The sequence below is a fragment of the Pan troglodytes genome, chromosome 17 (assembly GCF_028858775.2).
Source record: "Pan troglodytes isolate AG18354 chromosome 17, NHGRI_mPanTro3-v2.0_pri, whole genome shotgun sequence".
Lineage (NCBI taxonomy): Eukaryota > Metazoa > Chordata > Mammalia > Primates > Hominidae > Pan > Pan troglodytes.
This window is the reverse complement of record NC_072415.2, coordinates 11517880-11542357: the sequence shown is the minus strand read 5'-3', so window position 1 is coordinate 11542357 and position 24478 is coordinate 11517880. Positions and strand designations below refer to the sequence as shown.

Genomic DNA, 24478 nt, shown 5'->3' with positions numbered 1-24478 from the left:
TTAAATTCGGACAGATTCCACACTTGTTGGAGGAGGCTTCATTCAGGGTGGGTGAGTTTGCCAATGACAGCATCAGTGGGATTAAGTAAGATTTGTAAATAAGAAATATGTTGTCACCTGAACCCCAAGTAAAGAATTAAAGGGCTGGGCACAGTGGCTCACACCTGTAATCCCAGAACTTTGGGAGGCTGAGGCAAGAGGATCGCTTCAGCCCAGGAGTTTGAGATCAGCCTGGGTAACATAGTGAGACCTTTTCTCTACAAAAAAATAAAAAAAATTAGCTGAGTGTCATGGCACACACCTGCAGTCCTAGCTACTTGGAAGGCCGAGATGGGAGAACTGCTTGAGCTCAGGAGGTCGAGGCTGCAGTGAGCTGAAACCGTGCCACTTCATACCAGCCTGGGTAACAGAGCAAGACTGTGCCTCCAAAAAACAAAACACAAATTAAAGAATATTAGGCTTGTATTAACATTGTGGACGCTGAGAGGATGAATAACTATTTTTTGAAAGTCTCAGGAATAGGGCAGCCCCATATTTACCAAGGAATTTTCAGGAATTGAAGCAAAGTGGCAGGGCCTTGCACTACTGTGTTGGGAAACATCCATTCCCTTTGTGTAAGCCTCCTTGTATCTGTGTGTCCTTAGTGGGTAAAGCGAATTTTCTCTGAGAATGATGTCATCAGTATAATGTCACACCTGTGCTCCTGTAGAAAGGTGGTTGCAGTGAGATCTTGTCTGTGAAGATTGCATGCAATGACAAGGCTGCCGAGGCACTCCGTGGGTCACCTGGTCCCTTCAGAGACGAAGGCAGGCTATGACTGAGACTCTGTTAAAATAGGCACAAAAAGAACATGGTAGCCAAATCTGTAACAACAAAATATTTATCAGTTGCATGAATATATATAGGTTTATTGTAAGGAATTGGCTCATGTGGTTATGGAGGCTAAGAAGTCCCAAGACCTTCAGTCAGCAAGCTGGAGAACCAGGACTGCCGATGTTGGAGTTCCAGTCCAAGCCTAAAGTCCTGAGAACCAGGAAAGCTGATGGCATAAGTTACAGTCCACGTCTGACTTCAAAGGCGAGAGAAGATCTACGTCTCAGCTCTGAAATCAAAGAGAGTGAATTCTCTCTCCCTCTACCCTTGTGTTTTATTTGGGTTTTAGTGGACTGGATGAGGCCCACTCACACTGGGGAGGGCAACTACTTTACTAAGTCTACATATTCAAATGTTCATCTCATCAAGAAACACCCTCACAGACACATCCAGAGTGTTTAACCAAATATCTAGGCAACCCAACTTGGCAAATAAAATTAACCATCATAAGGCGAAAGATGTATACAATCTGAAGAGAAACCAGGGATGCAGGATGGTTAAACATCTGCAAGTCAATAAATGTGATACACAATATAAACAGAATTTTTAAAAAAATCACATGATCATCTCAATACATGCAGAAAAAGGATTTGACAAAATCCAGCATCCCTTTATGCCTAAAACCCTCAGCAAAATTGACATAGAAAAAGCATTTGACAAAATCCAGAATCCCTTTATGATTAAAACCCTCAGCAAAATCAACATCAAAGGGACATACCTTAAGGTAATAAAAGCCATATATGACAAACACACAGCCAACATTATATGGAATGGGGAAAAGTTGAAACACTCCCCCTGAGAACTGGAAGAAGACAATGATGCCAACTTTCACCACTTCTATTCAACACAGTACTAGAAGTCCTCACCAGAGCAATCAGATAAGAGAAATAAAGTGCATCCAAATCGGTAAAGAGGAAGTCGAACTGTCACTCTTTGCTGATGACATGATCATGTACCCAGAAAAGCCTAAAGACTCATCCCAAAAGCTACTAGAACTGGTAAATGAATTCAGCAAAGTTTCGGGATAAAAAATTAATGTACACAAGTCAGTGGCTCTGCTATACAGTAATAGTGAACAAGCTGAGAATTAAATAAAAAACTCACCCCCTTTTACAATAGCTGCAATAAAAACCTTAGGAATATTATAATTCCTATAATTATAATAGTATATTCCTATAATTGTCAATTGCATGCAATCTTTGCAGACAAAATCTTAATTATATCTGGAATACTTAACCAAAGAGACAAAAGACCTCTACAAGGAAAACTACAAAACACTGCTGATAGAAATCATAGATACAAACAAATGGAAACATACCCCATGCTCAAGGATGGGTAAAATCAATATTGTGAAAATACCATACTGCCAAAAGCAATCTACAAACTCAATGCAATCCCCATTAAAGTACCAACATCAGTCTTCACAGAACTACAAAAATTCACATGGAACTAAAAAAGACATAGAAGGGACATACCTTAAGGTAGTAAAAGCCTAGAACCAAAAAAGAGTCTGTATAGCCAAAACAAGACCAAGCAAAAAGAACAAATCTAGAAGCTGACTTCAAACTATACTAGAAGGCCATAGTCACCAAAACAACATGGTACTGATATAAAAATAGCCATATAGATCAATGGAACATAATAGAGAACCCAGAAATAAAGCTAAATACTTACAGTCATCTAATCTTCAACAAAACAAACAAAAACATAAAGCAGAGAAAGAATAGCATTTAACAAATGGTGCTGAGATAAATGGAAAGCCACACATAGCAGAATGGAAGTGGATGCTCATTTCTCACCCTATTCAAAAATCAACTCAAGATGGATCAAGGACTTAAATCTAATACCTGAAACCATAAAAATTCTAGAAGACGACATTGGAAAAACTCTTCTAGACACTGGCTTAGGCAAAGAGATCATGACCAATAACCCAAAAAGCAAATGCAACTAAAACAAAGATAAATAGATGAGACTTAATTAAACTAAAAGGCTTCTGCACAGTAACAGAAATAATCAGCATAGTAAACAGGTAACCTACAGAGTGGGAGAAAATCTTTGCAATCTGTACTTCTGATTAAAGGACTAATACCCAGAATCTGCAAGGAACCCAAACAAACCAGCAAGAAAAACATCCCATCAAAAAGTGGGCTAAGGACATGAACAGACAATTCTCAAAAGAAGATAAGCAACTGGCCAACAAACACATGAAAAAATGCTCAACATAACTAATTATCAGGGAAATGCAAATCAAAACCACAATACAATATGATACCCCTTCACTCCTGCAAGAATGGTCATAATCAAAAAATCAAAAACTATAGATATTGGCATGGATGTGGTAAAAAGGGAACACTTTTGCACTTTTTGGAGGGAATGTAAGCTAGTACAACAGCTATGGAAAACAGTGAGGAGATTTCCAAAGAAGTAAAAGCAGATCTATCATTTGATCCAGTAATTCCACTCCTGGGTACCACTCAGAGGAAAATAAGTCATTATATGAAAAAGATACTTGCACACGTATGTTTATAGCAGCACAGTATGCAATTAGAAGAATTTGAAACCAGCCTAAATGCCCATCAATCAGTAAGTGGAGAAAGAAAATGTGGTATAAATATTTACCACATGGATTACTACTCAGCCATAAGATAGAATGAAATAATGCATTCACAGCAACCTGGATGAAACTGGACACCATTATTCTAAGTGAAGCAACCTAGGAATGGAAAACCAAACATTGTATGTTCTTATTCATAAGTGAGAGCTAAGCTATGAGGATGCAAACGCATAAGAATGATACAATGGTCTTCGTGGACTCAGGGAAAGGCTGGGAGTGGTGGAGTGGGTGTGGTGAGGGATACAACACTACACATTGGGTACAGTGTACACTGCTTGGGTGATGGGTGCACCACAAATCTCAGAAATCGCCACTAAAGAACATATTCCTGTAAGCAAACACCACCTGTTTCCCAAAAACCTATTGAAATAAAAAAACAAAACACCATTATATTCCCCAAAAACCTATTGAAATAAAAAAAAATTAACCACAATATTAGGCATTGGGTACGAGGGCCTTAATGGATGGGAGCACTGCAGTCACATTACAGTAATCCACTGTGAAACGCCATTTATTATTTGCAGGTTTAAGAACAGGCCAAATTCTACTGCTAAACATTGAAGCAATGAGGATTATCACCCCTTCACTAATTAATTAGGTCTTATATAATAAGTTTTATTTATTTGAAGTCATGTTGTAATTTATGTTGGACCATATTTCCTAATTTATCAAGATGGGGAGGCTAGGTACGATAGCTCACACCTGTAATCCCAGCACTTTGGGAGGCCGAGGCAGGAGGATTGCTTGAGGCCCGAAGTTAGAGACCAGCCTAGGCAACATAGCAAGACTTCACTTTTTTAATTGGCTGTGTTGGTGCATGCCTGTAATCCCAGCTACTTGTAAGGCTAAAATGGAAGGACTGCTTGAGCCCAGGAGTTCAAGGCAGCAGTGAGCTATGATTGTGCCACTGCACTTCATTCAGCCTGGGTAATGGAGCAAGACCCCATCTCTAAAAAAAATGAAAAATTAAAAATAAATCAAATTAAAAAAAACAGGAGAGGGAGTTTTGTAAGGTTACATTTGGTGAAGTCAATGCGTAAGTGCAAATGATTTAATATCAATTTGTTTCTCATTAGGTCAGAGCATCCATGTCCCCTATGGACAAAGACTTCTATGACTACGGGAAATTTAGTCAAGGTAACAAATGTGAGGCATAAATATGTGTCCTCTATTCTATATGCAGTTACTCTGCTAGGATTAGGGGATGCAATGTTTAAATTTAGTGAAATCTCAGGTATAAACAAAGTTTGAGCTCCAGTATTAAGTTTGTGAAAGTATGCCAATTGGCAGATTTCAGCAGATGTTAAAATTGATTCGAATATGTGCTAGAGAGTTACAAATACCAATCAGCACCCTTTTATCTTTGGACTGTATAAGTTGTTTTAGAAAATAGAACATTTTCAATTAGGTCAGATGATAGACTTCCGTTTTAATTTAAATTTTGTTTTTGTGCGTATCCAAGTTCCTTCCCTTCCTTCCTTCCTTCCTTCCCTCCTTCCCTCCTTCCTTCCACCTTTCCTTCCTTCCTTCCCTCTTTCCTTCCTTTTCTTCCTTCCCTCCTTCCTTCCCTCCTTCCTTCCCTCTCTCCTTCCTTCCTTCCCTCCCTCTTTCCTTCCCTCTCTCCTTCCTTCTTTCCTTCCTTCCTTCCTGCCCTCCTTCCCTCTCTCCTTTCCTTCATTCCTTCCCTCTCTCGTTCCTTCCATCCCTATCTCCCTCCCTCCCTACTTCCTTCCTTCCTCTCTCCTTCCTTCCCTCCTTTCTTCCCTCTCTCCTTCCTTCCCTTTCTCCTTCCTTCCCTCTCCCTCATTTTTTTGCCACTGGATATTGGGAAGGTTGTTCTCTTTCCCGCTCATATTTATAATTTCTTTCTTTGAAACAGCCCCAAATCAGTATCTTCAGAGTTAAGGTCCTCCTTGTGAGCAGATTGTGTGGTTTAAGAACCCTAGACTTAAGTCAGGTTTGGATTTCTCCCTTCTCTGTGCCTTAGGGGTACCGCATGTGTCTTTTCCTATAACCCTGAGAATTAGATCTTTGTTGCGGCAGAACCATAAGTCACAGAGCGATGCAGCACAACCAGCCCACAATTCAGGGGTCAGTGGATTGAAATCATCTTCTGCTACGGCCCCATCTGGTTCTTCCAGGACTTCCCTCACCCATTTTTTTCCTTTTACGGTGTTGAAACTTTAGTGGTATACACATTGCCTCATAATCAGTCAAAACTCCCCTTATCCCACATCATGGATTAAAGAGAACATTGCCAGGAGCCCTTCACTGTCTAGAAGGACTTTATTTGATAGGTCCTTTTTCCATGGTTTAGAATAAAAGAGGTAATAACTAGAAATATCTCCCTCATAATAGGCTCTACAGCAAATTCTACTTTAAAGGCTGTTGTTCGTGTCTTTAACTGTGGCTGCCCTTAATGTTTTGATCATCCACAGACAATTGTTGTCTCATTTTGGTCCTCTTTAAATGATGGTTTTATAATCAGCTATAAAATTTAACAGATGCCCTTAAATGCAGGATTCTGATTAATAACGCTGGAGATTGTGACATTAGAATAGAGGGAAAACTTTCAAATTGAAGAGTGAATGGTGTTTGGTCTACTTTGGACTGTATTTTTATAAATATGTTATTAGTATGTGTTCCAACATTATTGGAAACTTCTATAGAAATGTAATCCCCAGTTTCGGAGATGGGGCCTGCTGGGAGGTGGCTGGTCCATGGGAGCAGTTTCCAGTGGTTCCCAGTGTCAGAGACGGGGCCTGCTGGAAGGTGGCTGGTCCATGGGAGCAGCCTCCAGTGGTTCCCACTCTCAGAGATGGGGCCTGCTGGGAGGTGGCTGGTCCACGGGAGCAGTTTCTAATGGTTAAGCATAATCCCTCTAGCGCTGCTCTTGTGATAGAGTTCTCATGAGATCTTGTTGTTTAAAGTGTGTAGGACCTTCCCCCTCTCTCTCTTCCTCCTGCTCTTGCTTTCCCTTCCACCATGATTGTTAAGTTTCCTGAGGCCTCCCCAGAAGCTGAGCAGATGTCAGCATCATGCTTGCTGTACAGGCTGCGGAACAGTACTCTTGTTTTCTTTTTATTTTTTTAAATTATATTTTAAGTTCCAGGATACATGTGCAGGACATGCAGGTTTGTTACGTAGGTAAACGTGCATTATGATGATTTGCTGTACCTATCAACCCACCGCCTAGGTGCCTAGGTATTAAGCCCCACATGCGTTAGCTATTTATCCTGATGCTTTCCCTCCCCGTCCCCACTGACAGGCCCCAGTGTGTGTTGTTCCCCTTCCTGTGTCCAGGTGTTCTCATTATTCAGCTCCCACTCATGAGTGAGAACATGTGGTGTTTGGTCTTCTGTTCCTGTATTAGTTTGCTGAAGATGATGGTTTCCAGATTCATTCATGTCCCTGCAAAAGACATGATCTCATTCCTTTTTATGGCTGCATAGTATTCCATGGCGTGTATGTACCACATTTTCTTTATCCAGTCTATCATTGATGGGCATTTGGATTGATTCCATGTTTTTGCAAATGGGAATAGTGCTGCTATAAACATATGCGTGCATGCATCTTTATAATAGAATGATTTATAGTCCTTTGGATATATATCCAGTAATGGGATTTCTGGGTCAAATGGTATTTCTGGTTCTAGATCCTTGCAGAATCGCCAAACTGTCTTCCACAATGACTGAACTAATTAACATTCTTACCAAGAGTGTAAAAGTGTTTATTTCTCCACAGCCTTGCCAGCATCTGTTGTTTCTTGACTTCTTTTTTTTTTATATTATACTTTAAGCTTTAGAGTACATGTGCACAACGTGCAGGTTTGTTACATATGTATACATGTGCCATGCTGGTGTCCTGCACCCATTAACTCGTCATTTAGCATCAGGTATATCTCCTAATGCTATCCCTCCTCACTCCCGCCACCACACAACAGTCCCCAGTGTGTGATGTTTCCCTTCCTGTGTCCATGTGTTCTCATTGTTGAATTCCCACCTATGAGTGAGAACATGCAGTGTTTGGTTTTTTGTCCTTGTGATAGTTTGCTGAGAATGATGGTTTCCAGTTTCATCCATGTCCCTACAAAGGACATGAACTCTTCATTTTTTATCCTGCATAGTATTCCATGGTGTATATGTGCCACATTTTCTTAATCCAGTCTATCATTGTTGGACGTTTGGGTTGGTTCCAAGTCTTTGCTATTGTGAATAACGCCACAATAAACATACATGTGCATGTGTCTTTATAGCAGCATGATTTATAGTCCTTTGGGTATACACCCAGTAATGGGATGGCTGGGTCAAATGGTATTTCTAGTTCTAGATCCCTGAGTAATCACCACACTGACTTCCACAATGGTTGAGCTAGTTCACAGTCCCACCAACAGTGTAAAAGTGTTCCTATTTCTCCACATCCTCTCCAGCACCTGTTGTTTCCTGACTTTTCAATGATTGCCACTTTAACGGGTGTGAGATGATATCTCATTGTGGTTTTGATTTGCATTTCTCTGATGGCCAGTGATGATGAGCATTTTTTCATGTGTTTTTTGGCTGCATAAATGTCTTCTTTTGAGAAGTGTCTGTTCATTTTCTTTGCCCACTTTTTGATGGGGTTGTCTTTTTTTTTTTTGTCAATTTGTTTGAGTTCATTGTAGATTCTGGATATTAGCCCTTTGTCAAATGAGTAGGTTGTGAAAATTTTCTCCCATTCTGCAGGTTGCCTGTTCATTCTGATGGTAGTTTCTTTTGCTGTGCAGAAGCTCTTTAGTTTAATTAGATCCCATTTCTCAATTTTGGCTTTTGTTGCCATTGCTTTTGGAGTTTTAGACATGAAGTCCTTGCCCATGCCTATGTCCTGAATGGTATTGCCTAGGTTTTCTTCTAGGGTTTTTATGGTTTTAGGTCTAACATGTAAGTCTTTAATCCGTCTTGAATTAATTTTTGTATAAGGTGTAAGGAAGGGATCCAGTTTCAGCTTTCTACATATGGCTAGCCAGTTTTCCCAGCACCATTTATTAAGTAGGGAATCCTTTCCCCATTGCTTGTTTTTGTCAGCTTTGTCAAAGATCAGATAGTTGTAGATATGAGGCATTTTTTCTTAGGGCTCTGTTCTGTTCCATTGATCAATATATCTGTTTTGGTACCAGTACCATGCTGTTTTGGTTACTGTAGCCTTGTAGTATAGTTTGAAGTCAGGTAGCGTGATGCCTCCGGCTTTGTTCTTTTGGGTTAGGATTGACTTGGTGATGCGGGCTCTTTTTTGGTTCCATATGAACTTTAGTTTTTTTCCAATTCTGTGAAGAAAGTCATTGTTATCTTGATGGGGATGGCATTGAATCTGTAAATTACCTTGGGCAGTATGGCCATTTTCACGATATTGATTCTTCCTACCCATGAGCATGGAATGTTCTTCCATTTGTTTGTATCCTCTTTTATTTCACTGAGCAATGGTTTGCAGTTCTCCTTGAAGAGGTCCTTCACCTCCCTTGTATGTTGGATTCCTAGGTATTTTATTCTCTTTGAAGCAATTTTGAATGGGAGTTCCCTCATGATTTGGCTCTCTGTTTGTCTGTTATTGGTGTATAAGAACGTTTGTGATTTTTGTACATTGATTTTGTATCCTGAGACTTTGCTGAAGTTGCTTATCAGCTTAAGGAGATTTTGGGCTGAGACAATGGGGTTTTCTAGATATACAATCATGTCATCTGCAAACAGGGATAATTTGACTTCCTCTTTTCCTAATTGAATACCCTTTATTCCCTTCTCCTGCCTGACTGCCCTGGCCAGAACTTCCAACACTATGTTGAATATGAGTGGTGAGAGAGGGCATCCCAGTCTTGTGCCAGTTTTCACAGGGAAAGCTTCCAGTTTTTGTCCATTCAGTATGATATTTACTGTGGGTTTGCCATAGATAGCTCTTATTATTATGAGATATGTCCCATCAATACCTAATTTATTGAGTTTTTAGCATGAAGTGTTGTTGAATTTTGTCAAAGGCCTTTTCTGCATCTATTGAGATAATCATGTGGTTTTTGTCTTTGGTTTTGTTTTTATGCTGGATTACATTTATTGATTTGCGTATGTTGAACCAGTCTTGCATCTCAGGGATGAAGCCCACTTGATCATGGTGGATAAGCTTTTTGATGTGCTGCTGGATTTGGTTTGCCAGTATTTTATTGAGGAGTTTTGCATCAATGTTCATCAAGGATATTGGTCTAAAATTCTCTTTTTTGGTTGTGTCTCTGCCAGGCTTTGCTATCAGGATGATGCTGGCCCCATAAGATGAGTTAGGGAGGATTCTCTCTTTTTCTATTGATTGCAGTAGTTTCAGAAGGAATGGTACCATCTCCTCCTTGTACCTCTGATAGAATTTGGCTGTGAATCCATCTGGTCCTGGACTTTTTTTGGATGGTAAGCTATTGATTACTGCCACAATTTCAGAGCCTGTTATTGTTCTATTCAGAGATTCAACTTCTTTCTTGTTTAGTCTTGGGAGGATGTATGTGTTGAGGAATTTATCCATTTCTTCCAGATTTTCTAGTTTATTTGCGTAGAGGTGTTTGTAGTATTCTCTGATGGCAGTTTGTATTTCTGTAGGATTGGTGGTGATATCCCCTTTATCATTTTTTATTGCACCTATTTGATTCTTCTCTCTTTTCTTCTTTATTAGTCTTGCTAGCGGTCTATCTATTTTGTTGATGTTTTCAAAAAACCAGCTCCTGGATTCATTAATTTTTTGAAGGGTTTTTTTGTGTCTCTATTTCTTTCAGTTCTTCTCTATTTTAGTTATTTCTTGCCTTCTGCTAGCTTTTGAATGTGTTTCCTCTTGCTTTTCTAGTTCTTTTAATTGTGATGTTAGGGTGCCAATTTTGGATCTTTCTTGCTTTCTCTTGTGGACATTTAGTGCTATAAATTTCCCTCTACACACGGCTTTGAATGTGTCCCAGAGATTCTGTTATGTTGTGTATTTATTTTTTTTAAGGCAGAGTCTTGGTCTGTCGCCCAGGCTGGAGTACAGTGGCTCGATCTCAGTTCACTGCAACCTCCAACTCCCAGGTTCAAGCAATTCTCCTGCCTCAGCCTCCTGATTAGCTGGGATTACAGGTGCCTGCCACCACACCCAGCTAATTTTTGTATTTTTAGTAGAGATGAGGTTTCACCATGTTGGCCAGGCTTGTCTCAAACTCCTGACTTCAAGTGATCCACCCGCCTCAGCCTCCCAAAGTGCTGGGATTGCAGGTGTGAGCCACCGTGCCCTGCCTGTTTCTTGTATTTGATGATGAAAATCTGTTATTGACAGTAAGAGGATGGGGGCTCAGCTTAACAACAGGGTGTTAGAAAAGCAGCAGTGAAATTTTGGTTCTCAAAACAATTTGATGTCTTATTCCTTTTTTTGAACATAGGTTTTGCTAAAAAAGGCCAGCCATTTTGAAACTTGATTTTATTGTCGTGTTCTCATTTTGAAATTCATCTTTTTGTCTGTATGAATTGGCAGCTGTATGTGGGAAATTTCAGTTTTGCATATTTTCAGATTACTTTCATTTTTACATCAGAGATTTTGAACAGATGCTATACAAAAGTATTCATTTATTTATTCAACAAAATTTAGTTCTGGTTATTTTGCAAGCACTTAGTGAACTTCATGGTGTACGTGCCTCAGATACTTTTGTGAATGTAATGGCAATATCAAAAACTTTGCCCTTATGCACCTTATAAACCTTTAATTTCAAGGCATGTTGATGAGTGAGCATCTGCTATAACATAATTTCATTGTCATTTAATTAACCATTATTTGGGTATACCTTATATTAAAGCTGATTATTAAAAACTGTAAGACATTTAACACATCTTCATCTTGCCTTTTTCCTTAACATATATAGATCAAGGGAGTCACTGAGAATCAATTTTAGGGATAGTTACAAAATCTTAACTTTGCAACTATAACTTTGTCCTCAATGTAATAACTGGAAAAAATAATTTACGTTTCAAAGGCTTTACTCTTTGTATTTTTTTGAAAAGGAGCCTTCACCGAGATTCTTTAAAAATTCTTGCTCTGTCCTACAGTAGAGACTAATGGACTCATGGATATGGTCCTGTAATGGATCTGTACCACCTCAGTTCTCTGATTGTCGCCCTCCTGTGGTGAAAATTAAAGCTTATTTTCATTTCATGTCTAGGATGTAGTATGTTCTTGTTGGGAGAAAATGATGTTTCTTGAGAAATAAGTGCCTTCAGTATCACTGTGTGTCACTTAATAAATATGACTAATATCTACTTTTACCAATTGCTGCAATTTGATCCTTAAACAGCCACCTTTAAATTATACTTTTTCTTTGGTTAAAGAAATTATAATAGACATTAATTATTTTACATTATTTTCTTATGTGGACAGCCATTCTTAGAACTAAAACTTTCAGATGTTTATATTACAAGTACAATTATTATTTACTATTATTAATGTCAGTGGCCAAATGTAATCAACTCTCTTCCTTTTACTTCCTTTTTTGAATCAAACTGTTACACTTATACAAGCAAGAGCAACCATTCTATATCTCGATCACTGCAGTGCCTAGAAGATACAACAGCATAATTTACAAATCCAAATTTCCAGGAAGTCTCTGCACATACCTCTAGTACAAAAGATGCTTCAGAGACTAGAGGGTCAGAGGGCAAAGAGAGGAAATATTCAACTCCCAGTTCAGGTCAAAAGGGAAGAAAACCTGGTGTTGAAAGAAATCCAAGAATGACTGTGTCTGCCACTCGCTCCTTTCTGTAAAGTATTCATGGTGTTTTACTTAAAATATTTGCTCTTATGATGGTCAATAATATTAATAGTTAGGCTTTGTAAAAGAATTTATGCTTTACTTATAATTAATGGATCATTCTAAGTTACTATATGTTTAGTTGCTATAGTAAGATGATGTGAAAGATTTGTTACCTGTTAAATGTTTCTGGGATCTTTATTATGATCTGTGCTTCCAAAGTTGAGCTGTAATTTTATTGTTTATACAAATGTAGAATAAAGCTTAAGTATGGGGAGAAAAATAAAAGCTAGAGTTTTCCTTTCAGCTATAGAACAGTCACTTATTTCTATAAATGTTCTTTATGTAGCTTTCCTAGTTCCATATTTAAAAAGATAAATATGGGGATCTACACAGGTCTCATTAAATAATAGTTCTCGATTAATAATGAATTTATTATAAAGCTTGAAGTTTAAACTAGAATTTTGCTCAGCCTACATACCTTTTATGGTCAGGCTGCTATAATTATGTAATACCCAGTTAAATTTCAATTTCAGATAAACAAGGAATAATATTTTAGTATAAGCATGTCCCAAATATTGCATGGGATATACTTACACTGAAAAAAGTATTTGTTTATCTGAAATTTCAAATTAACTGGGCATGTGATATTTTCTGTGGCAACCTGTTTTACAGAGAACAGAGTAAGTCAGCTGAATTTTAGAATACTTAACCCTAACCTGGTGTTCTAACTCTTTCCTTTTTGTAATTATTATTATTATTTGGAGTCAGGGTCATGCTCCATCACCCAGGCTGGAGTGCAGTGGCACAATCACAGTGCCCTGCAGCCTTGAGCTTCTGGGCCCAAGTGATTCTGTCACCTCTGCTTTTGCCTCCCAAGTAGCTAGTACCACAGGTACGTGGGCCCAGCTAATTTTTTTTTTTCTCATAGAGACAGGGTCTCAGGCTGGTCTGGAACTCCTGGGCTCAAGCAATCCTCCCACCTCTGCCTTCACTTCCCAAATAGCTGAGACCACAGGCACATGCCACCACCATAACCAGCTTATTTTTTATCAGGTTGGTGCAAGAGTAATTGCGGGTTTTGCCATTGAAAGTAATGGCAAAACCCGCGATTACTTTTTGCATCACCCTATTAATTTTTTGTGAAGACAGGGTCTTGCCCTGTTGTCTAGGCTGGTTTCCAACTCCTGGGCTCGAGTGACCCTCTTGCCTTGGCCTCTAAAAGTTCTGGGATTACCGATGGGAGCCACTGCACCAAGCTACTTTGTATAATTTTTAACATAAACATAAATATTTTGAGAAATAGAAATGTTAAAACCATTGGAGGAAAAATTATTGTAAAGTATACAATAGAAAAAAAATCAAACAAAATACAACAAACAAAAAATTATCAAAATTTTCAGAGGAACAAAACAAAATCTAGTTTTACAATCTTCAGAATTCAATCCCATTATATCAAACATATAAAGAAACAAATTCAAAGAAAAAGGCAATCAATAGAGACTGACCTCAAGATGACCCAGATGTTGGAATTAGTGTGGATTTTTAAAGTAGTTATTGTAATTCTTACTGAAATCAAAACCCAAAAAACCCTTAAAATAAATCAATAGGAAATCACAGCAGAGAAGAAGAAACTACAATAATAACAAAGGCTCAAGTGGAAATTCTAGAAGTGAGAAAGTTTTCAGAATTAAAAAATAATAATCAGTTGTGTTCAGGAGCAGCTTGGAGGTGGTAAAGAGTCAATGAACCTTAAAATACAACTGAAATAATTCAATCTGAAAAATGTGAGCAGTCATAGGTTGGGGTGAGGGAGCTTTTCCTTTGGTTAGTACTTTTAGGTAATCTTGGTTTTGATAAGGTTGCTACACTGATCCGTCAGGGGCATGCTAAGCCAGAGTTTATCTTGGTTTCAGTAGTGCTTTAAATAAAACTCATGATATCCTTGTGTACAAGATGGAAAAAGAGTGGACCAGATGACAATATTTAGATGCAGTCATTCTTAACCTCTGTTGCTCTCCCAGTGGTCTAGCTGGGGTTTGTATAAAGTGGAATGGGAGGAATAGGGAAGGAGCCCCCACCTACCCTCTCCCCTTGTCCACTTGTCCTCCACTAGTGGATAAAGTCCACAGGAACAGGCAAGTTATTTTAAATCTGTAACTTCTGTTGTCAAGATCTGTAATCAGTTCTGCTCGCTGGACTGGGGACAGGAACCAAGGGAACATGAGGGTGAATGGGTTGACATGGAGTCCAGGAACACACTGTGCCTACAGGCAGAATGTTGTTCCAGGAAAGCCAGTCAGCAGGCAGATGGTCTCAGATACCAAGCTAGTGTTGGGAAGCAAGATTCAGTCTCTTGAAGGTGGTGTTCCTCATTCTGTGGTTTGTATCAATTGCTTCAGAATGACCTGGAGTACTTGTTAAAATGCAAAGTTTGAGCCCAATCCTAGACCTCCTAAGCCTGCATCTCTACGGATGGGTCTCAGTAGTTGATATTGGAAATGTGCATGTCCCTAGGAGATGCTTATGCATATAGATTTGAACTGTTGTGTTTTAGGGTTAGGGAGCTGGCAAAAGCAAGGAATAGACCAAGCCCTTGGGTGGGAAGGCTCCATAACCTTGGCACTGTTAGCATTCTGAGCGGAACAGGATTCTGCCACATGCTTCTCAGCATCCCTAGCCTCTACTCTCTAACACTGTATTCCAGTTGTGAAAACAAAAATGTCCCATGGGAGGCAAAATAGTCACCAGTTGGGAACTGGAACCACTGCTTTGTGGGATCAGAGTGGTTACTTTGTTCCCAATCCAAGGATCAGAACACACGATGAGAGAAAGTCCAGCTATTGGAACTGGAGTGCCAAGTTGGAGCTAGACCTACAACAAAAGCTCCAAAAGCTCCTTTACAGAGCTGATCCCATGCCTCAGCTACCTAGCTTGTACAGATGCCATGTAACTCTAGATTTGGTGACAGAAGGAATTTAAAGGCTAGAACTAGATAGGGTCTTTCAGGTTGGGCCAGCACACAATGTGGAATTTTGACATCATCCAGATGCTTGAACCAACCTCAGTCCTGAGGCAGAATTTCCTGTGGCATCTGATACACAGCCTGGATTTGGAGCACTCACTGGGATTAGAGGCCACGGGAATATTGTGTTTAGGAACTCTGAAAGAGACAGGCTTCAACAAAGCAGACCTAAGCAACACGTAGCATCTGAACTTCTTTATCAGCTTCCATTCCAGCCCATGAGGACAAAAGCATCACATACATAACCACTGTGGCAAACCTGTCCTCAGTAGGGAGTTTCCCCAGTACTACTCTCCTCTCTGTTCTGAGCCTACTTGCTCCTTTGTAATGTTTCCACTTTCTGTCCCACTCCCTAATAGATGATTTGTCCTCTTTGTCCAGCCCCCTAGTTCTGATATTTGGATTGTCTGTGATCTGGGTAGTACTTAGGAGGTAGAATCAAAGCCTTGTTGATTGGATTGGGAGTTTCTAACTTCCTATTAAAGGCACTGATTAAGCATCTATTGTATAAAGTAAAGTAAGATTATGATCCAGTAAGAAAGATTCCACAAGTAGAGCAGGAAGAATTGGTTTCTAGTACACTTCATGCTTCAGGACTGGAAATCCAGAAAAAAATTCTGTGGTACGTTAAGTGTTTACTGTAAGTTTCATTTCCATGTGAAAAACTGTAGTTAGCTAAAAAGTACATCCATGAAGAATCCTGATTAAACTTGTTTAATCCTGGTTAAACTAGCTACTAGCTAAACAGTAAGTTCACAACAACTCAATAACTCTGTAAAAGCATTTCCTCTGAATATTTTATTTAGAAAAAAACACAAAAAGATAAGGCAGAAACAAAAATCCCAGTCATTTGCAGTATCTGTCAGCTTTCAATTTGGTTCTCTTGTTTAAATAAAGAAAAATAGTAAAATTAATCTATGTAAAACATGTCATGTATATTCAACTGCTACTAAATATAAAAAGCTTTAAAACTGCGTGTTCAATTTTGGTTAGTGTATTACCACAACACTTATATTAATTATGTATACTTTTAAATTTGGTTTCTATAAAAAATGGATCCTAATCTTATAAAAGTTATTTCCTAATATTCAATAAATGTTGCCTAAGGGCTTTTTCATTCCAAATAGCAATTTTAATTATTCCAGAATTTAAGGGTGCTCTAAATTTCCATTTAACAGGGTGAGAATGCTGTATTATTACAAGTGAAAAAAGTTACAGGACATAGAGCTTATTCCATTTTAGACTCCACAACCTGATTATATTTTATATCCTCTTCTTGATTTCTCACAACTAGATACATATTCATTTGCTCAGCTGGAAAAAATTCTTAACATTATTTACTGACTTTAGGTATGAACTCTACCAGCTAGTTAACAGGAAATATGTAATTAAACATTGCCTTCATCAAGTAATGTAAAAAAAGGGTAAGAGTAACTTTCCAACATAGGACTTGAATGAGCAGCTGGTGATTATCAAAATCTGGCACTTAATTGATTTATACTTGTACCCTCACAGCTAAACGTCTCTACCTGTTTTTCTATGTTGTAAATCTAGGACATCACTTATCTACATAGGAAGAGTAATAAATATTAATAATGTGCTATGATAAACATCCTGCACTCTTCCAAATCTTACAATAAAACTGCTTCAATTTCACTTGTATAGCTTTTATACTCAGTTTTTTAGTTGATCTATGCTTATTTTAAGGAACCTGAACTACTCTAACAGAATCCACATAATTTTTATATTAGTCAAACTGCTTCTTTCTAACTCTGGTTCTAAAAGTTATAAAAAGATAATGATAAATTTATCAAGTAGATACAGTCAAACCTGAATTTCTTAAAGTATATACTTAGAATTGGTTATAATTTTTAGATATTCTTTCTTGACAGTCTTTTCCCAAACTCATGATGTCCTCTCTAGGTAATATTACCACACTCATAAATTAGAAATAAAGACAAAAATTTGAAAACTACAGTAATTTAAGAGAATGTAGGTTTTCTATATGCCATTTCTATTGGCTACTGAAAATAGTGGAAATAAGTAAATAGCTACCTGTCCAGAAGCGTCTCATGCAAAAATCCATCTTTCTGAGCCTTTTTAAGAATTTTACTGTCTTCTTTACTTATTTTAAGTTTGTGGTCTTGGAAGCTCTGAAATTTCTTTCTGCAAAGAAAATGTCTTCATTGAAAAATACCTCAAACTCTGATTATACATATTTACTATTAAATTTATAAATACTGTTAATTTCTTTTTCACTTATTAAAAAAGTTTAATTGTAGGCCAGGCGCAGTGGCTCATGCCTGCAATCCCAGCACTTTGGGAGGCCAAGGCAGGCAGATCACTCGAGGTCAGGAGTTCGAGAACAGCCTGGTCAACATGGTGAAACCCCGTCTCTACTAAAAATACAAAAATTAGCAGAGTGTAGCGGTGCGTGCCTGTAGTCCCAGCAACTCGGGAGGCTGAGGCAGTAGAATCACATGAACCTGGGAGGCGGAGGTTGTGATGAGCCGAGATCGTGGCACTGCACTCCAGTCTGGGGGACAGAGCGAGACTCCGTCTTGGGGGAGAAAAAAAAAGTCTAATTATATTTTTTAAATAAGCTGGAGCTTTTGAACAACAAAGATGATCTTCGTGACCTCTCAAGAGGAGGGCCACTCATTGACTGGGTAGCAGAAGGCCCCACTTCTATTAGGGCATGCTGTCTGGAGTCCCGTGTCCTGGTCATAGCACAGCCTTTGACAGGCATTACGCCCATTCTATGAATGAATACAGAGATTGACTAACCTGAGTGACTAGCTTTGGGAGCTGGTAGGATGATTAGGAAAACTGAACCCTCAAGAAAAGAAAAGCATTTAGCTCAGTGCTCTGTCCCAGAGGCTACATTGTGTTGCCTCTTCTTGACCATCAGTTTTCATTTTTTCAGACAGGGTCTTGCTCTGTCACCCAGGCTGGAATGCTGTGGTGATCAGAGCTCACTGCAGCCTTGAACTCCTGGGCTCAAACAATCCTCCTGTCTCAGCCTCCCGGGTAGCTGGGCCTACAGGCGTGCCTCACCATACCCAGCTAATTAGGTAATTTATTTTGAAAGCACTTTGAGAAGCACTTCACTGTCAAATCTGTAGGTCTAAAAGGAAAAGCATACATACACATAACTGATTTCACCTTGTTTTACATTTCATTTGTCTTCTTCTGGAATGTCATCTTTTTTCTTGGTTTCTCTTTCAGCACAGGATCTAATCTAGATATTTGAAAAGAGAATCCAATGGGTTATATGTTTATCTTCCATCTTCCCCACTTTACGTATCACATAAGAACATTCGAGATGATTTCTTATGCAGAAGAAAAAATTAACTGAGCAACTATATTCAGAAAAAGACAGGTTCTGGCTATGTGTTTTTACTTCATATATATAATCTATATGAGTAAGTGCTATCACATGCTTCCTCCAGAGCCCTTGTGTCAGAAACACTACAGACAAAATTATTTCAGAAACATTTTACACATCAGATCCTGTTAGGCAGTAAAGCAATCATTAACTAATTTAATTTTGTCCTCCAAGTCAATACACTAGGATCAAATTATCCCTAGTAGACAAGTGTTCATTTGATCAGATTGAAAGCTTAATAGCTATTTTAGATTGCACAGACTATTACCAAAGTATTAAAACGTTTAACATTACACAACTTGTTTTTAATTAATTGGAACCCACCTATTTTACTAGCTTCTTATATCCTCCTAAGTTTGGATAGATGCTTACTATCACATGTCATAAGTTAATTGATCTGCATTCAACAATTAGGATCGCCCACAGAACAGGCAATTGGCAATGGTAAGGACTCATGTCTCCTAAGGGATCTCTGTGGCCAGAGTCCAGTTCCAGGGCTGCTTAGAAAGTGATGACAAATAACGTGTTTGTGCCAATGACATCTTTGTGACAGTTTTGATTAGAGGGGTCCCAGACCTGAAAACATTCCCTGCTAGGGCCTGTAGCACAATGCTACCTTTAGTAAGAGGGATCTGTGTTCTGGTAGATAAGGCAAGGTCATAAAGGTGAAGGGCTGACAGAGATTAGGAGGTCCTGCAATTAAATGGTACGAAAAGAGTCCTAAATAATCACTGTTCAGAGCTTCCAAGTACTTGACTAACCAAAGAGATCCAGAAAACTTTGTATTTCATCTGAAAATTGCTTTAAATAGTGAAAAACTCAATCTTTGTGTAAGTATCATTGTATCTTTGTATAAGTGCAAAGCACTGCACATATATTTGCAATTGTTGCCTTCAATAACACTTTTGTGATGATATCCAAATGAAAAATAATTTAAACATGATACAATAAAATATAAATAAATAAAATTAAATGTAAGTCACAAACCAATCTGCATTTCCTCAGTGACCTGTTTCCTGAGAAGCAATGTGCTATGAAATACTGAGACTGGCCTCTGGAGTCAGCTGGGCCTGGGTACACATCCTCTCTTACCACACCTTGAAATCACTGTGATTTCCATGAACTGACTGACAAAAACCACGAGGATGTAAGGAGGTTCAGAGGCTGTCTTACTGTCTGTAAGGCTGAGCTCACATCCACCTCACAGGAGCATTATGGAAATTCAAGACTACAACGCATGTGCCGGATGCATGCAACGAAAAAATATAACACTTCACTTCTTTAACTGTAAGAAAATTCCTACATTTTAGATTGAAATTGTTTGAGCTTTAGATTTGAAATTATCTGAAATCAAGACTATTCTAAAAAGAAAATCAAACATATGACCGGAAATCTAACATGAAGCACATACAGAGAATTGATAGATGCTTTTAAATTACACTGGTAGTAGAGAAAAATGTAACATAAATTTTTATGCTCTGATTATAAGAACGAAGGGCATTTTAGAAAAGGCATTTGCCCCCTCTCTGAGAGCCTTCCACTCTGGCCCCCACAATGCCTGACAGAGCAAATCTGGGTCAGACTGGATGCAACCTATGATTCCCAACAGAGACAAAGCAGATTCAGGATGCTCAGTACTGCGATGGAATGCCAAGACACAGAAAAACCATGTGTCAAGAAGGGGGGAGTTATTCTTTAGACACATCCTGGTATATGTTTATCATTAAAGATCAGTGGCTTTTGTGAGTCTAAAAAATTAAGCCTTAAATGTTTTCATCAAATTCCAGTTAACTACCTGATTTATCTAGGTTATATTAACAGTATTATTTAGAATTTCACCTTGATATGAAGATGTCTGTGTAACTTTTACAATGATGTAAAACAAAGAGTAGGATTAGGGAGGGCACAGGCCACTGGTGCAATGCATAACGCGTCTGACTACAGATGAGGGAATTTAGCCTGGAATAAGGAATTTTTATTTCCAGCTTAGTGATGCACACAAATTTTAAAAATAAAATAAAAATCATGTTTTATGTGATTCATGTTTCTCCTAATGCAAAGAAGATGGGTACTATTAATAAAAATATTTTTAAAATGTAAGGGCTAAGGCCCCAGAAGTTCTGCTATGATTTTTTACGTTTCATAGAGTGATTATCATCACAGAAGCTCAAGCATTACATAAATACAAACGTGTATACCCCGACCTGGTAATTCTGCTTCTGGAAATTTATCTTCAGGTCCACCCGCACATCTACAAATTGATGCATATTCAATGTTATGTACTGCAGCAGTGTTTATAAGAGCAAAAGACTGGAAACAGCCTAAATTTCCATCTACAAAAGACTAAATAAATAAAGGTACATCCCTAAAATGGAATATTATGTGGCTGTTAAAAAAGAGAGAGAGAGAAAGAGAGGAGAAGCAAGAAAAAGAGAAAACTTTCTACATTCAAACTAATAGTAGAAAACTCTCCAAGATACAATTTTAAGGAAAAAAATATCAAAGTCGAGAAGACTATAGAGGAGACTGCCTTTAGTGTAAGACAGTTGAAAATTATAAATATATTCATATGTTTATAAAGAAATTTTAGGAGGCTATAAAAAAACAAAACAAAGGGAAAGAGGAACAGGAGCTGGGACACAGGTGAGTAAGATGCATAGCAGGCATATGTCTTCATCTTCGTATGCTTTTATTTAAAAATGTTGGACCACATGTACATGTTATCTATTTTAAAAATTAGATTTTAAAATACAAGCAAGAAAACAAGAAAATGAAAGCATGAAAAGAGCATGTGGAACTACCAGAAAAAGATACTAATCCATGGAGATAATGGCAAGGTAGCTCCTAGATACACTGATTTCTCTACCACATTGTATAAACAAGCCATCAACTATGGGATTTATAATTAAAAATGAGTCTATCTGAAATACCACATTATAAAAAGCTATTAAGTAAATCTTTAAAGTGACAGTAAATGATGACTTAACATTTTAAAGACATACAGTCACATCGCATGTGTGAATGCAGTCATCTGTATAAAATGTCATCATTACCTTGATCATTTCTTCTTCTGCTGTTTTACTTTTTGCTTCTATGTCCCCTGCTTCATTGCATCTAATAAAGCAGCTATTTGAGGCCAACAAAGCCATTTTCCCCTAAGTGCAACAAAATAACGAAATAGCCATGAGGATACTTCTTGTAGAAGAAACATTAAGTGTTTAGACTGAATTAATTTCTCCTCCCTGATTTAAAAATCAGAGAAAAAAACTTAGAGAAAAACCTGAAAAATATAATACAAGAACATATAGAAAAGGAAACCAAAATCACCTTTCATTTTGCTATTCGAAGATTACCACAATAAATATTTGTAGTGTATCTTCCTAGTAGGACTAAATTCTAATTACATGAGGTAGGATTGCTTCCTTTCTAAAAGATCTAATGAAGATAAAACTGATTTAGTTCTGTTTGAAAAATTAACTTTAAAGACAAGAACATAATTATGAATGCATACTTTATTCAAATATTAGCATTTTAAGTAAAATTTATTTTCTTCACAATTAGAAAACATGAAAAGGCATATACAATGCCTTTGGTGTTTTGAATTTAAGAATCAATGTCTGAGGGACTTTTGTGTGTGAAAATAAATATTCATATACATTTTCATTTGTTTAATGTTTGATGTATTACACTGCTTTCTATTAAACAAAACTTTAAAAATTGATTTTCTTGCGTATCTAAATCTGGGTTATAAATTTGGTTAGCTTAACTCCCGTAACAAATATATTGTTTATTTATAACTTGTATTTGGTTGATTCTTTTGGAAAACTTGGAATACAATAACATTTAGACAAAATATTTATAAATATAATGATTACAAAATATGTTAACCTTACATCACATCCAGTTAAAAACGTGCTGATAACATGGATTTAATTTCTTAGTTAAGTCACAAGAGCTGGGTGGTCTCTCATCTCAATGGCTCCCGGTGAGCCCTGGAACATGGCGGTGTGGTCCAAGGTGATTTAAACCTGTGCCACAGATTATTCAGTTGAGTCCTTTTTGCAATAGAGTTTTAAGACCCTCTTTCATTTAAATTTAAATTTTTGAAACTTAGTGTCCTTCCTAAAAATAAAATGAAATGAACTTTCCTAAAGTGTGGTATTATTAGTACTATCTAAGTCATCATCCTGGCCTTATGAAATATTGGCATTTTCTACTGGTGTAACTTTTATTAGAAGCATCTCATCATAACTAGTAGGATCATCTCAAAGGGGTTGCAACACATTAGCAGGTAATGAAATCAATGTAGTGTTTCCTGAACAGTACTGGGTGGGTGGGGGGGAAAAAGAATACACACAGACACACAGAGGAAGGGGTAAAAGAGAATAAGAACTATCAAGATGCATAACACATGGATAAGTAAGTATTGTTAAGTACAACTCTTGCTTCAGTTACACATATGTGTGTGCTGGGCTGCAATGTAAAAATGCATTTCTCAATGGATTGGGTCAAAATAGTTTTCAAGTCACTGACTTATGATTTTATCCTAGGGGATGAGGAAATTAGTGTAAGTGATTACCACTTTCTGGTGGGATGTTTGTTTAATCTGTCATTTTAGAAAACACTGCTGAGTTCCTATTTTCAGTTCATTATTGTATACTGCCAAAGCTGCTACTCAAAGGCTGAGCTTATCTTCTATTTGCTTGTTCTGCGTGGTGCCCATTGGTCCTTACTGTTTTTGATACAGTTATCTACTTTTTAAAGACAGTTTAGCACTCACATATTTTTGTTCAATATTTACTTCTCACATAGAAAAAGGAAATTATGTATTCTGTATCAACAAAGATTTAACAAAACATCCATATACTACAACTGTCTACTTACTAAAATTAAGAATTAGTATATTATCTTTTTTCTTCTTATATTAAACTATCTTTTCATACACTATTTTAAGCTTATGAACTGAAAATCTTTTAGAGATAATTTACTTCAATGAACTCTAATTATTTAGATTTTATACGCAAATTGTCACAACTTGGTCTTAGCTAGCTCCACTGTTTGCTTACAGTCTGTAATGTTTCTGAAAGCATCCATGATTTCTGCTACAAAGAAGATACTTAGGAACTATTCTGTTTTCCTACTCTGTGACCTAAAATTGACTGGTTCTTCAATGGAAATGAGATATATATCTAGGCACTAAGGGTATACGAAATAATTGTGGGCAAAAGTACTAATGCTATTTTTGTTGCACTACATTTTGAAATCTCTTTAAGGCTCTATGTTCTGATTTATTCCAATTTAATGTATTATACTATTGCATCCTACTTTTTCTTTTTAAATATATTATGATTGACTGTTACAGACTTTCTGTTAAACTGACAGGAAGTTTTTATAAACAATAACAGCACTTACATTTTGAAAGACTGTTTCCCATTGTTCTCTTGGTCCAATTGCATCTGAACGCCCAACAACAAGTTCATCTGAATTTATACCAAGATATTTTCCATAGCCAGATTTCAGGGTGATTCTGTACATTAATAAGATAAATAAAAGTTAAAAACTGAGAGAAAATTAATTATAGGACACCAAAACAGGACATGTGTATGTGGGTGTGTACATATCTAAAATTTCAGACTGGACATATTCCAAGTGTTCAAAAGATGCATGTGGCTGAGTGGTGACTCACTCCTGTAATCTCTGTGCTTTGGGAAGGCAATGGGAGGATTGCTTGAGGCAAGAAGTTCAAGATCAGCCTGGACAACATAGTGAGACCCCATCTCTACAAAAAATTTAAAAAGTTAGCTGGGCATG

The 24478-nt window shown here is 37.5% G+C and overlaps 1 pseudogene; it reads right to left on the bottom strand.

Annotated features, from left to right (window-relative positions):
- Positions 1 to 24478, bottom strand: part of LOC107973371 (protein FRG1-like) — a 42132-nt pseudogene that overhangs the window by 3696 nt on the left and 13958 nt on the right.